This window comes from Condylura cristata, unplaced genomic scaffold (genome assembly GCF_000260355.1).
Source record: "Condylura cristata isolate star-nosed mole 26May11 unplaced genomic scaffold, ConCri1.0 scaffold00004, whole genome shotgun sequence".
NCBI classification, from domain to species: Eukaryota; Metazoa; Chordata; class Mammalia; order Eulipotyphla; family Talpidae; genus Condylura; species Condylura cristata.
In genome coordinates, this window is record NW_004567105.1 from 50,475,039 (window position 1) to 50,489,012 (window position 13,974).

The window sequence follows — 13,974 nt, forward strand, 5'->3', positions numbered from 1 at the left end:
CAGTCTCCTCTGGGAAATCTGTTACTATGAGCAGTAACTTCCCAGAAACACATTTTTTATTTCTCATGGTATACATCTACCAAATGTGTATGCTCCCTTCCCAAGTCTTCTTGGGATTTGGTGGTCCTCTGGTCTTTTGGCATAACACGCTAGGGAGTTGAATGAGGCCACCCAGAAAAGCTGTGACTACAAAGTTTAAAGTTCAAGCTCTCTGTCTGTAATTAGAGATATAATCAACCCCAAGCATGGAATTCCCAAAGTAATAATTAATTGACATGCGGATAATTACAAAAATGGAAGAAAACAATAAGACTGCCTGATAAATTCAGATTGCTGGTGCTCTAATTCTAGAAGCACCCTGAAAATGAAAACTGAAGGTGAAAACTTTTATACTATGAATAAATTTGTGTGTATATTAAATTATTTTGAATTTTCAGCCCATGGTGAACTCAGTAGGGGTAAGTAATATCTTCACATTTAACCTCTTTTAAGTGATAGTGTCTGTGTACATCTCTATTTGTGTCCATCATTTCCATGGGAAAGTGAAATTCTCTTTTCATCCTTCCCAAAGAGGTTAGAATCTTTGATGGGCAGTGCCTACTAAAGCCTTTTTTTTTTTTTTTTTTTTCAAATCTCCCACATTGTGTCTACTAAGAGACTAATCTCTAACCACAGTGACTGGAAGCCTCAAAACTTATGTCTGCAAAAGAGGACCATCTCTTGTCAAAAATGCAAGAAGCATTGCAACTTTGAGGCTGGTAATTTATAGTAACTAATTAACCACTTGATCCTGAGAAATACTAATTTCATATAATTATGGATGTGTTATTTTTTTGTATGTTGCCCCAAGTCAGTCCAATCATTATGTGAGTCGTGGCAGTACTGTGCAATAACCCTTCTCCCCTCATGAAGGATAAGGGATGGGGACACATGGCCATCAGTGAGTAATGGTTTACTCAGTGTCCACAATGGACTTAAGTCTGTCATATGCTTTGAGAGGAACTCAAAACATCTTGAAGGCATCCACTGGATGGTGAAGGGTTGAACTGGACTTGTCATGGTGAACATACAGATGCTGATTTATGACACCTAAAACTTATATAATGTAATATTGCAATGTTTCTTCCATAAAACAAAAATGTAAATCCTTAAAGAGGATTAAAGTGACCACCATCTTCCCAATGCTGATTCTTGGGGATACTGAGGCGACAGGAGCAAACAGACCATCAAAAGCATACAGTCATTCAGGTAGACAGTAGAGTAGTTTGTCAACGTGAGAGGATAGTTTGGGCAGTGGGATCAACACAAGAGAGAGTGGTGACTTCAGGAAACTTGAAATGACCTGGCTTCTTCACTGCTTGGAGGTCTGTGGGATCTAGGTTGTTTTAGTTTTCTGTTCTTATATAACAATTACCTTAGATTCAGTAGCTTCCAGAAACGCCTAAATTCATTCCGCAGTTCTGTAGGTTAGAAGTTTAGGCTGGTGTGGTTGGCTTCTCTTCTAGGTTCTCAAAAGCTGAAATAAAGTATCTGCCATTCGCCTTCTCAGATGGTCATCTTCCAAAGCCATTAGGTTGTTGGCAAAATTCACATTCTTGTGGTAGGACTGAGATCCCACTTCTCTTTTCTCTCTCAGTTCTTCACAGCAACATTTAGGGCCTTGCCTGGTGTCCACCTGAGTCTTCTGTGAGTGAGAATGTACCCCACATCGAATGCCCCTCACTCTTTGACTGTGTCTCCGGAAGCTCCCCATTGCTTTTAAGGGCTCAGAAGATTAGGTGATGTTTACTGAATGAGGTTACTGTATAACCTCATTGTAAGGTCAGTATATTTGGGACCTCAGTGACAACTGCAGAGTCCCTTCACAGCAGTGTCTAGGTTAGTGTTTGCTTGAAAAACTGAGAGAAGATGTATGTCACCCCCCAATCCCAGACCAAGAATCTTGGGGACCATTTCAGAATTTTGTCTACTACGTGATTAAATAGAAAGCATTTAATGGCCAAGCTGGTAATCAAATTAATTGTCAAAATAATGGCTTCTAATGGGGATTGCATACATAGCTTGGAATTGGGGGCGGGGGAGGGAGAAGAAATGAGCTTCAGAGTGGCTAGATGTTGATTTAATTTGAGGGCCTGACTCACTGGCTTACTTCATGATCTAGGCCCAAACTTACTTACTTCACTTACTAAGCTGCTGGCAATTCCTCTCTTCTCACCCTCCTCTCCCTTCACAAGCACAGCTTTCCACTGGTCCCAGTGCCAGCAGATGGTTCTGCTGCTCAGGGGCACTTGACAGCATCTGTTGATACCTTTGGTTGTTGAAACCATGGGGGTGGGGGGTTGCTCTGGACATCTAGTGGGGTAAAGGCCAGGGATGCTGCTAAACCTCTTATTTGTACAAAAGAGTGCCCCAAAACAAGCAGTGATCTGACTCCCCAGAGTCAGTAGTGCCAAAATTGATCAGCTCTCTGAAGTGTCTTATTCCTGGGTCTCTTTCAAGTCTCAATAATTTTATTCATACCATTGTAGTTTAATGTATTTCCTCCTTCCACCTCCAGCTTGCTACTCAGTTTTTGAGGCTTGCTGCTAACATCACCTTCTTTGCTGGTTCAAGTCACTCTCTTATTCATACACGGGCTACACCAACCAGTGCTTTGTTTTATGTCTGCACATATGTACACAAAGATCTGTCTCTCTTCCAGCAGCCTGTGAGTTCCTCTGGAGTGAACTGTGCCTTTTTTATGTTTGTGTCCCCAGAAATTATTACCATAATGCCTTGCATATAGTAGATACTTGGTGAGTATCAGGTGGGCGTGTAGGTAGATACATTTTTGTGAGTCAGAGCACATGGAAAGTTCACTGAAGTAGACTGCAGTTAGTTAGTTTCCTCTCTTCTCTCCTCTGAACGTCTCTGTCCACTAGAACCCAGCAGTCATACTTATTGCCTGGAGTGGTCAAGACTTACAAGTTGGTGCATCTTGGGTACCCAAAAGCAGGACTACCTGGGTTCGAATCCCATGGTTGCCATTTAAAGCTAAAGGCATTTAAAGTTACTAAAGGCAGGTTGCTTAACTTTTCTGTGTCTTGGTCTCCTCCCCTGAAAGTCAGGGATCCTTGGCTCTTGGATGGTTCCTTTGAGAGTTCCCATAAAAGCAGAGTAGGAGGAAACTGGGAGAGGTGTTCATTTGCATGATGCTTCCTTGTTTCCAAATGCCCGGTTAACAAACTTCCAGAATAACCCAGTGGACCCAGGTCAGCATGGCTGAATGTGGCAAACACCTCCAAAGTCATGTTCCTGAAAATCTAGAGCCAGAAGTTGTCCCCACGACTGCCCAACAAAGAGATGTCATCCAAATCAGGTTTTATAGGCATCCTCTGCAGTTCAGGGGGATCAAAACGGGAGGGAGTTCTTACACAAGAACTGTGGTGATGATGCACGGGTGAATTGGTGGTGGGAATTTTATGGTGACCTGAGAGGAGAGTGCATACATTGTACAATGAGGAAGAATGGTGTAAAATAGCTATAAAATTAAATTACATTTTTTTAAAAAAAGATGTTCTTCATTGCTTGAGAGGCATCAGTTCACTTTCCCCTGTGAACTGGAAAGTTTGCCTTTTCAATTGAGGAATTTGATCTGAGAATAAAAATATTTGAAGAAGGGACTCTTCAAATGTAATCAACAGATTTTGCTTAATATTTCATTAACACTTTTTTTTTTATCTACTTGGTGACATCATGAGAAGTAATGAATATGTTAGCTTGGTTTTGAGAGAAAATTTTTAAAATACAAGTTCCAGGTCTATCCCAAGCATAATAAATTAAAATTTCCAGGGTTATGACCCCAAAACCTGTGGGTCCTTCGCACAGACACAGTCAGGGCTAGGGAACTAATAGACTCCAGACTAAGTATCTCCCCTTCTCCCTCCCTCCTCCCAGCCTCTCTCCTTCCCTTCCACCTCCCCCTCTCCTTTATTTTGTTGCTCTTCTCCTCTTCCTCCCCCTAATACTTCATTGGTGTTTATGTGATTGGATTAATTAGAACTATTTCTCAAGGACTTGGTTTTCCATAGAATTCACTTTGCAGTTGGCATGTCAGAAGAGCTGGCATATTACTCAAATGCTACAATTTGTTCTTTGTATCTGAATCAGTCTAGGGTTGGGCTAACTGCTTATCTATTGTCCATTATTCCATTTTGTCCCTTTGCAGCAAATGAACCTGAATTCTTTGAGATTGGGCTGGGTGATGGTTGTGAGTGCTGATAGATTGGGCATGGAAATGCTTAACGAGGACAGACTCTATCTCCTTAGTTAGTGTTACAGAGACTCCAGGATATAAAGTGTCTGTATGAAAATTAAGAGTTTTTCTTTTCCTTTCTTTGACTGATGCTATCTTAACCACTTAATAGAATAAAATGATAAAAGTCTTGGTCCTTTATTAACATGTTAATTGTTGCTCTATGTATTTATTTTGTGTTTCTGAAATATATTCATTTTATTTATACTTTTGTCCCACAAAGTATTTTAAAACCTTAAATTATATGTTTAATATCTTGTATGTGTGCTGGGGGATGGAGGTGGGGGAAAACACTTCATAGCTAACCAGGGCATCAAAGTCAGTAGTTTTCTCGATTTAGTCAGCTTGCTGTAGAACACAAAGGCTGCTAAAAGACTTGAGTACATATCTTAAAAGCTCATCAGAAATATTCCAAGCTATAGATTTTTTTCCCTCTCTCTCAGCAACATTTCAGATATGGAGGTTCTCCTCGGTTGCCCCTGCTAGTGTTGCTGAATTTATAATGCCATAGGAAAAAAAGATCTGTTCTGTTTTCTCATCTGTGGAATGAGGGGGTTGGACTAGATGGGAGATGTCAAATTTTTAGCACTGGTGCTGTCACTCCTCCTCTATCCACATGACAGACATTACTAATCAATCATAGCACGCTTTCCTGGAAAATGTAGCCTCAGACTTTTTGTCAAGTCAGCACTCCAGAAAGCCACTACAGATCAGTCAATGTTAGTCCCAGCAATGGAATCTATTTACCACTCTGAAACACTGGTTTTCAATCTCTAAAAGTTAGATAACCATTGTATGTTAAGAAAAAGGATGTTGGGCAAGTGAAGACAAATTCAGTTCACTACCTGAAAGTAGGTATGGTTTGTTTGTTTGTTTGTTTTTTCTTTTTCCATATTTACCCAAACTCTTCATAGATAAATGTTTGTTAAGTGGTGCATGAAGGAGTGAATAGAAAGCATGCCCTTGGCCAATTCCTTCTTCACTAGGACTGTGCTTTTAAGAGCTTCTTGCAAAGGGCGGGCACAATTCTTGTCATTATTGAATTTCATCAACTTTAATGCAGGCCATTCTTGGAGATTGGCTAGATCACTTTGTGTTCTTATCCACCACACTCTGGCAGAGCCCAGCTACTTGGCATCATGGGTTAGACCTTGCAAGTTACCCCCTCCTCCGATCTCTAATTCATTCACAAACTTATTCCTTCTCCTCTGAGTCTCTGAATTCTTTCAAGTTGGTGTCTGGAAATCTGAAGAACTTTTGTCACAACTCAGGGTTTAACACTGGGGAGAATCACATATTTGATGTTTAATTGGTTATTTAAATGCAGCCTTTATTGGTTATTTAGGGGAGTAGATTTTAAGTTTCTTTAAAGAAAAAACAGATCTGATAACTCATTATATTTTGATCTAATGCTTCTGCTAAGTGCTGTACATATGTTATCCCTAAACCTCAAAATAACCTGAGGACAAAGAACAAGGATTCCATTTTACAGTTAAGATAAATGAAGCTTGGAGAAGTTGTGTAACTTGGCCAAAATGAAGGTGATCCTACTATTGGGATTTAGAACTGTTTTTAATGCTAAACTCTTTTTCCCTAAATACCCAAGCTCTCTCAGCACAATTATTACCTCCTTGGGGAGCCTTGTAAGAATATGGAAATTTTCTTCCACTGTGTTTCCATGGCAGTTTTACAGTCCCCCTTTGATTTTTGATTTCCACATTTGTGTGATAGTTGCATGAACACATCATTCCCAAAGATCACATCCATCTTGCCTGGTACTTGGGCACCAGATACACAACTGTGCGTTCAAGATCCAGCTGGACATGTGGATTGGCAGCCTCGCTCCTCTGCTGCTACTCAGTGCCTTCTGCTTACCTCCCTCATAGCTTTATAAAGCTGTTGCATCCCCCCACTCAGGTTTGTACTCACTGTTCAATGATGAATAATTAATACATGCAAGTGTTCTTATGTTTATCTTGATTAATCTGCCTTGTGCATCATGAATCTGGAGGTTTGTGAGTTTTACAAATCCTAGAAAATTCTCAGCCATGATGCCTCTTCTCACTTTATCTATGCTCTGTGGTGTTCATTAGACATATTTTGGGCCCTCTCATTCTCTCCTCTGTATGTCTTAGCCTTTCTTTCATATTTTTCAACTTGTTACCCCATTGTGCCTTCCCTCTGTGTAGAGTTTTGAGATCTATGTCTCTTCAGCAGTATCTAAAATTCCCATTTTAACCTACCTTCTGGGTGTTTAATTTCAGTGAGTCCATGGAGGCAGTGAGTCCAAGAGGCATCATGACTCGTTCTCTTTAGAGTTTCCTTTATAGCTTTAATGTTTTAAATCAGTTTAAATTTTGTAATGTTCTTTTCAAAATACTGTCTATGATTTCTCAGCCTCATATTTGTTGACTTGTCAGTTTCCCAGGTATTGTAGAATTTACCATGCTTTGCAGGGCCAGTTATAGTCTAGGATGTGGAACTGACTCTCCATGGAAATTTTCTATTTGTGTGGCATTCTGGATTATCATGAACAGGCTTTTTTTTTTTTTTTTAATAATATAATAGTTTATTTTTACAACATGTTGTGCATTTTATCATCTCAGTTGTAATCCCTGTGGGCTTCCCATCACCCAAATCACCCATGTGCCATCACCATAGTACAATGCATTTCGCTCCCCCCACTGTTCTTGATCCCACTCTCCACTCCATCCCCATAAAATGTCTCTGGTATATAGCTGTTCATTATTATTATTATTTTCTCGCCTGGTCCGTTATACTCCTGCTATGAGTGAAACCATCTGGTATTTTTCCTTTTCTTTCCAGCTTATTTCACTAAGCCTGACCTATCTTCTCCAGCTCCATCCATGTTGCTGCAAAAGACATGTGTTTCTTTTTTTTTGGTTGCTGAGTAATATTCCATTGTGTATATGTACCACATCTTTTTAATCCAGTCATCCACTTTTGGGCATTAGGGCTGTTTCCACGTCTTTCCAGTTGTATATAAGGCAGCAGTAAATATGGGGGTGCAGGTATTTTTTTTAAAAGATTTATTTATTTGTGCATACAGAACTGGGGTACAGGCCAGAGGCTCAGGGTTGGAGAGAGGCCTCACCAGAGACAGAGCGGGGAACAGAACAGGCAGATCGATGAAGTACATTACTGAGGGGAGCAGCAGGTGGGACAGGAGAGGTCTGCCACGCCATGTGGTCACCTCCAGGGCAGGTGGGAGTTGAACTCATGAGGAAGTGGCTTTAGCTTCTTAGGGCTGTGCGCAAACCCGCTGCGCCACCTGGGAGGGTAGCAGGTATCTTTTTGAATCAGTGTTTTTGTGTCTTTTGGGTAGATACCTAGGACTGGGATTGCTGGGTCATAGGGAAGCTCGATATTAAGCAGTTTGAGGAACCTGCAAACAGTTTTCCATAGTGGTTGTACTAGTTTGCATTCCCACCAGCAGTGCATGAGAGTTCCTTTTTCTCCACATCCTCACCAACATTTGTTGTTGCTGGTTGTTTGAAGATGTGCCATTCCCATTGATGTGAGGTGGTGGTATCTCATTGTGGTTTTAATTTGTATCTCCCTTATTATATGTGATGTTGAACATTTTTTTCATATGCTTGTTGGCCATCTGCATTTCCTCTTTGGAGAAGTGTCTTAGCTCTTCTGCCCATTTTTCGATGGGGTTGTTTATTTTTGTTGTTTCATCAGTTCTGTGTATATCTTTGTGATCAATCCCTTATCACTTATTTTGCGTGAGAAAAATTTTTCCCAATCAGCAGTATGTCTGTTTGTCTTTTGTAATGGCTCTTTTGCTGTACATCAAGCTCTTTAACTTGATGTAGTCCCATCTATGTATCCTTGCCTTCACTATCATTGCATTGGGTGCTCTATCTTTAAAGTTGTCACCGAAGTATGTGTTGTGTAATGTTTGGCCCATCTTTGCTTCCAGGTATTTTATGGTTTCTGATCAGACTCTATTTTTACATTAATTTTTCAGTAAGATTTTTGATTCCATGTACTGTTACTTGTACTCACAAAGGCATAGGCCAAGTGTTTCTAAAATCTCAGCTTCAATTTTTCCCTCTTATTATTAGAAGAGGATAGACACAGACAAGTGTGATTGGGTTGTTGGATAATTTTTCTCATCTGTTTGTTCATTAAGGGTTCAGCTCTCAGCGCACGCTCCAACTTCCTGCTTCTCTTTTTTTACAGGGCCTATTTTTCTCTTCTACAGGGTATTAAAACTCTAGTTCTTAGGGAATCAAGCCACCAATGTTTCCCTTTCCTTCATAGCCACAGCATGAGTCTGCACGCTTACTATTCTTTTTTACAATTGCCGCTTTATTTCACTACCTGGGAATTTTCCTTCTGAGCCAACTAAGCATTTAAAATAATTTTTGTTATATTTTATCTAGCATATCTAGGTGTTGGAAGGGTAAAATTTTCAGGCTGTCATCATTGCCATCTTGCCAGAACCCAAGCTTTTTATAAGTTTCTGGTAAAATATTGAAGTAATTCACATTGAATATTAATTGAAATATTAGTCTCTTTCTCAGTTTTGATCTGCTAGTTCTCAAACCACCACGCCACATATGCTATAACCCATACCATTTTCTCAGACATAGTTCTAGAAATATGTTATGCAACAGTATGTGTACCTGTACATGATAAACAAAGATTTGTTTTTGTGAGTGGGCATGTATCTTATCATCTGCACTATATTAGCAATATATTTTGGAAATCTGTGGCTATTAGTGTGTTTAACCCTTTTAATTTTTCCCAAGATGGCGTAGTATTTTATTATATGAATATGATTTATCAAGGCCCCCAATATTATTAGACAGTTGTTTTCAGCCATTTTGATATAATAAACTATTCTGCAATAAAAATCCCTGTATATATCTTTGCTCATGCATCATTTCACATTATTCTCTTATTTACCTCGATTTTTTCCTTCATCCTAGCCTGTGATAGTAAATTCTGTGTTAATGTGACTGAGCTAAAGAATGCCCACATAGCTGGTAAACATTATTTTGGGTTGTACCTGTGAGTGTGTCTCTGTAAGACATTGGCATTTCAGTCAGTAAACTGCTTAAGAAGAGGGCCCTCTCCACTGTGGGTTGCTGTTATCTAGTGCCTTGATGGCATGAATCCAATGCAAAAAAGATGGAGGAAGAGTCATCTTGTTCTCCTTTCTTGATCTGAGATGCCCATTTCATCCTGTCCTCAGGCTTGGGCATTCTCCATTCTTGGCTCTTGAACCCAGACCAGGCACCATGGGTCACTTCGTAGGCCTTTGCCCTCCACCTAAACTACACTACTGCTTTCTGGCTTACAGGTGCAGACCGTGGAACTTCTTGGCCTTCTCTATAATAAATCTGGTTGCGCCTGTATGTTTATATAGATGAACTATTGATCCTGTGGTCTGGAAAACCTGAATGTACACAACTCATTAGGAGTCCCTTAACATCCAGGGCTTTACTCTTTCATAGGTTACCCCAGTCTGGCTCTGAGTCAGAAGTGAATTCATATCTGCTTCAGGAATGACTGTGCATTCAACAGGAAGCCAAACTATTAGTCAGACCAGTCCTAGGACTGGTCTCCAGCAATTGTATTTTGATTTCAGTAATAACAACAGTGATTGACTATTCAGTAGTCTGCAACTTACTGACTGAATACCTCCTCTAGTCCAGACATGATCTAATGCAATCTTTGTAACAATCCTGTGATGGGAGATCCCATGCTTTATGAACAAGGAAACTGAGGCACAGGTTACATAACTAGTAAGAAGTGAAGGCCATATTTGAACACTGTCTTGTCTGAAAATCAGTTTTTGGCCTCCTGAACTTTACCTCTTAATTAACAATTGTATAGATACAGGCAACAGGATATATTTGAATGTTCATCACTTTGTTTATTCATTCATTCATTCAACAACATTTACTGAGAGCTCACAGTATTCCAGGCAGTGACTGATATAGCATGATGATAGGTGTAAACATCCCTGCTCTGATGGAATTTATAGTGTATAAGGGAGGCACAAATTAAGTAAAAAAGTGAAAGGCTGATTAGTGTCTGGAAAGGGAGAAAATGGGGGAAACTATGCAAGCACATAGTTTGGGGGCTCTTCCCAGGAAAAGATGGTCTCCAACATCTGTGATGAATTGGATAAGCTTTGAAGGATGAGTGAGTGGAGGGAGGTGAACTGAGAGGTAAAGGCAGAGGGTCTAGTTACCCTGACTTCCCTTTGTGCTCTGCACAGTGTAATCTTGCTCTTCCAGCCACGGCTAGCTCTCAGGACCTTTTCCTGCAAGGACCAGAGAGAGAGCCTGTGTCCTGCTTCCAAAAGGTGGCTGAACACTGCTGCCTCCCCACCCCCACCCCCTCTCCAATCAGCCCTTTCTAATTTTAAGCAGTAGCTCCCTTGATTGAAATCTCAATTTGGGAACAGACCGAGGATTGGCTTGTGGTTCAGAAATTTCACCAATAAGCAGAGCCGGAGGTGGGGAGGCGTCACTTTAAGCAGCCGGGAGGCAGCCTGGAGAGGCTTGGAGCTTCTCTCTCCAGGACCTGAGTGATTTTCCTGGATCCGGAGCTGTGCAGGGAGCAGCTGCCACCGCCCGGGAATGTCACCCCCCTTGCTTGGAGCCCCTGCAGGGCCTCCGCTGGCCTTGGGTAGTGGACGGCCAGTGCCCCACTGGGCTTCTAGCTGAAGCCCTGCCCAGCCCCTGGGTCTGCGCTCCCTCTTTTCCTCCCCACCCCAAGTTCCCTCACCCTATGGAGGCTTCTCAGCAGAGAGCAATGCAGGACTGAGCAGGGTAAGTGGCCCCCGGCGGCTCAGGGAGGGGGCTCTGGAGTGAATCTGTTCCTTGATTTCACAGCTCTTCCACGGAAAAGGAGCCTTGAACCGGGAAACTAGCCTCAGGGAAAGATGCGCCTTGCCTCATAGATATGGGGTGGTCATGAACTCTGGGCAAGAAGCTGGGATCCTTTTGATCTGATTGTCTGCCAGCCTTTGCACAGTCACTTTGTTGACCAATAATACTTACAATGATATAATAAGAAGGAGGGGATAATGTTATTATATTAGGACTTCTTTGGGAGAAACATTCAAACTACCCTGAACTTACTTTTCAAGCCATTTTTATTACCTTGTAACTCTTCCTTGTATGTTTAAAATGTTGTTATTGCTAATGATCTACTCATTTATTTTTCTTATGCTGTGAAAAATGTCAAATGTCTCCAGCGAATTCTGCTTTAAAAATTGTTGGTTTTTTTTTTTTTCCTCCCAAACTCCTTATTGTTTTGTTTCCTAGAACTGTTAAAATTCATTCCTTTTCTCCTTGGTGGATTTCTGTCATTTGTTCTCTCTGAAGTGGGGGTGGTGGAGAGAGCCCCCTCTCCTGGCCTTCCTAGCTCACACAGGCCAGTCCATAGGCTGGAGGAAGCTGGTAGGAGCTTGGGGAAGTTCCTGGAACCGCCCTCCTCCAAGTTTCCAAGTGCATCCTCTCCCTTGCTGACACTGGACCCATACTAACTTGGGGTGCTGGGCAGCTGTAGCCTAGCATATTTTAAATCCAAAATGCTGGGAGGGGAGATAAAGTTTGTGTCAAAGATGCATTTTCAACCTCTTTCCTTCCCCCCAATCCGGTCACCTAAGCAAGAAGCTGGGAACCAGTAAAGAGGGTCAAAGGTTTGTTTGTTTGTTTGTTTTGAAGAGGAGGCAGCTGGAGAAATGCCTTCCAAAACTGGAGCCAAGTCTGATGCATGAATTGCCAAACTCCATTTCCGCCCATGTTAAATTATTTTGGCTTTTAGAGGCGGGCATTCTGCTGGGCTAGCCTTTATTTGCCGTTGTTTAGGTGGTGTGAATCATTTGTATACTTTGGGTTCTCTGCTTTCTGCAAACAGATGTTTTTATCTGTGCAACTAGTTGAGTAATTAGAAAGATGGACACGGCCCTGTATGTACAGACAGAATAAATACCACTGGGGAGGTTTGGGGCCTTTCCTTTCCAAATCATCAGTTGCCAAATCTTCCAGCCGTTGGGCAATTCAGATAAAGGTGTCAAGTGAGCTGAGCAGTGAAGAATTTATATGTGCAGCTAATTCTGCTCGTCCTACTATAAAACATCTTCCCATGGGGCCAAAAAGTGGGGGGTGGGGGAGGAGGCTTATAAAAATGATCCTGTGTTCTTAGTCACTGACTACCCAGCAACCCCTGGGTTTCTGAGAACCTGCCAGGAGAAACTGTTGACTGGATGGAAGTTTCAAGAAATGCAGAACAGAAATCAGTACAAGTCTTCCTTGAGTGACTTTTATTTCTGTTTGGAGGAAGGGAACACTTTGTTAGAATAACATATCGAGGCTGCTTTTCAAGAGCAGAAAACGGTTCTCGTTCGGAAGGCAGATTCCTTTTAAGAGTGTGAATCATTTGGTTTAGTTGTTATTTTTTTTTTTTTTTCCTCTTGTGGTAGAGGCTTGGAGATGATTAAACGTCCTGTCTGCAGGAAATTACCAGGAGATTTGAGTATTTTCCTGAATCAGCCTCAGATGGTACACAGCTTTGGATGTAATACAAACAAGCTCTGTTACAGGGCAATCTTTCTGCAGTGATACCGTCAACCTCTCTCACTCTCTCAAGCTTCTCCATCAACAGACCTTTTACTTTTGATTTTGGGGGGTTGTGCTTCCATTTAAGAAACTGAAATCATGTTCTAATTTTCTTCTCAAGCTTTTAAGATGGAACGTATTTTGAGACAGTTTTATCGAGCCCACTTCCTCTTTGGCCTCCTCCCACTGGCCTCAGCTGGAAAAGCTCTTGGCTTCTTTTCCCAAGACTTCCTTTAAGCTGGATTGTTATCCTTAGGGCCACAGATGTCTTGCGGAACGAAAGATGCAAAGGTTTGCACCATCATGCTCACCAATTTGGTGGTCTTTGTAGAGCTGTTTGCAGAGAGCCCACGACTTACGACTTACGTGGCTCTGTGCTGGGTTTACCCTAAATCTCGGTTTACCCTAACGTTCATCAACAATGTAGCGAATGAGCAATTCAAAGACTGTAAAGACAGCAGAGGGATACAACGTACTGCTTTGTGTAGTTGTGCTTAATCTGTTGTGTGTAATCATTTGGGAAATCAGATCTCAGAAATATTATGCTTCCCAGGCTATTTCTCTTAATCTTTCCTGAAAGGTACCCAGTCACATTAAGTACTTCCTCACATATAATCAGAGAGGAGAGCCTTGGGGGAATAGAAACTCACTGTGATTTTATGATGTCTACGAGGAAGCAAATTTTTAGCTACCAAATACAGGATGGTAATCTTAGGTAAATAAAACTTCATGGAAATTATTCTGAGAGCTTAAATGTAAGGCTCCAAAAAAGTTTTGGCTATTTTTTATTTTCCTAAAATCCAAATGTCAAGGCTTTCTCTTCCAGGTCACTTGGCATTTGATTACCATGCAGGCTTATGGTGACATTCTTTTTGTATATTGTGCTGCACGGAGTGACAAGCAAGGAAAGACTCGTCTTTTGCTGAGATTGTATCTGGACGTCTTCCAGAAGAAGAGATGTAGGGGTGGTAGAGGGAACAGACAGATGTAGGTTCTGTAGGACTGAATGTCTGGGAAAACTCATGAATGATTCTGCTGCAACTTTAGCCCAGAGGCCTTTGAGAACTG

General features: G+C 41.3%; 1 protein-coding gene across 2 annotated transcripts in view; it reads left to right on the top strand.

Moving 5' to 3' along the window:
- Positions 1 to 10,876: 10,876 nt before the first annotated feature.
- PRICKLE2 (prickle homolog 2 (Drosophila)) overlaps positions 10,877 to 13,974 on the top strand; it is a 159,347-nt gene continuing 156,249 nt past the window's right edge. For both annotated transcript variants that reach the window (XR_001145041.1, XM_012720474.1), the window contains exon 1: positions 10,877 to 11,112. The gene's annotated coding sequence lies outside the window, so the exon portion shown is untranslated. The remainder of the gene's footprint in view (positions 11,113 to 13,974) is intronic.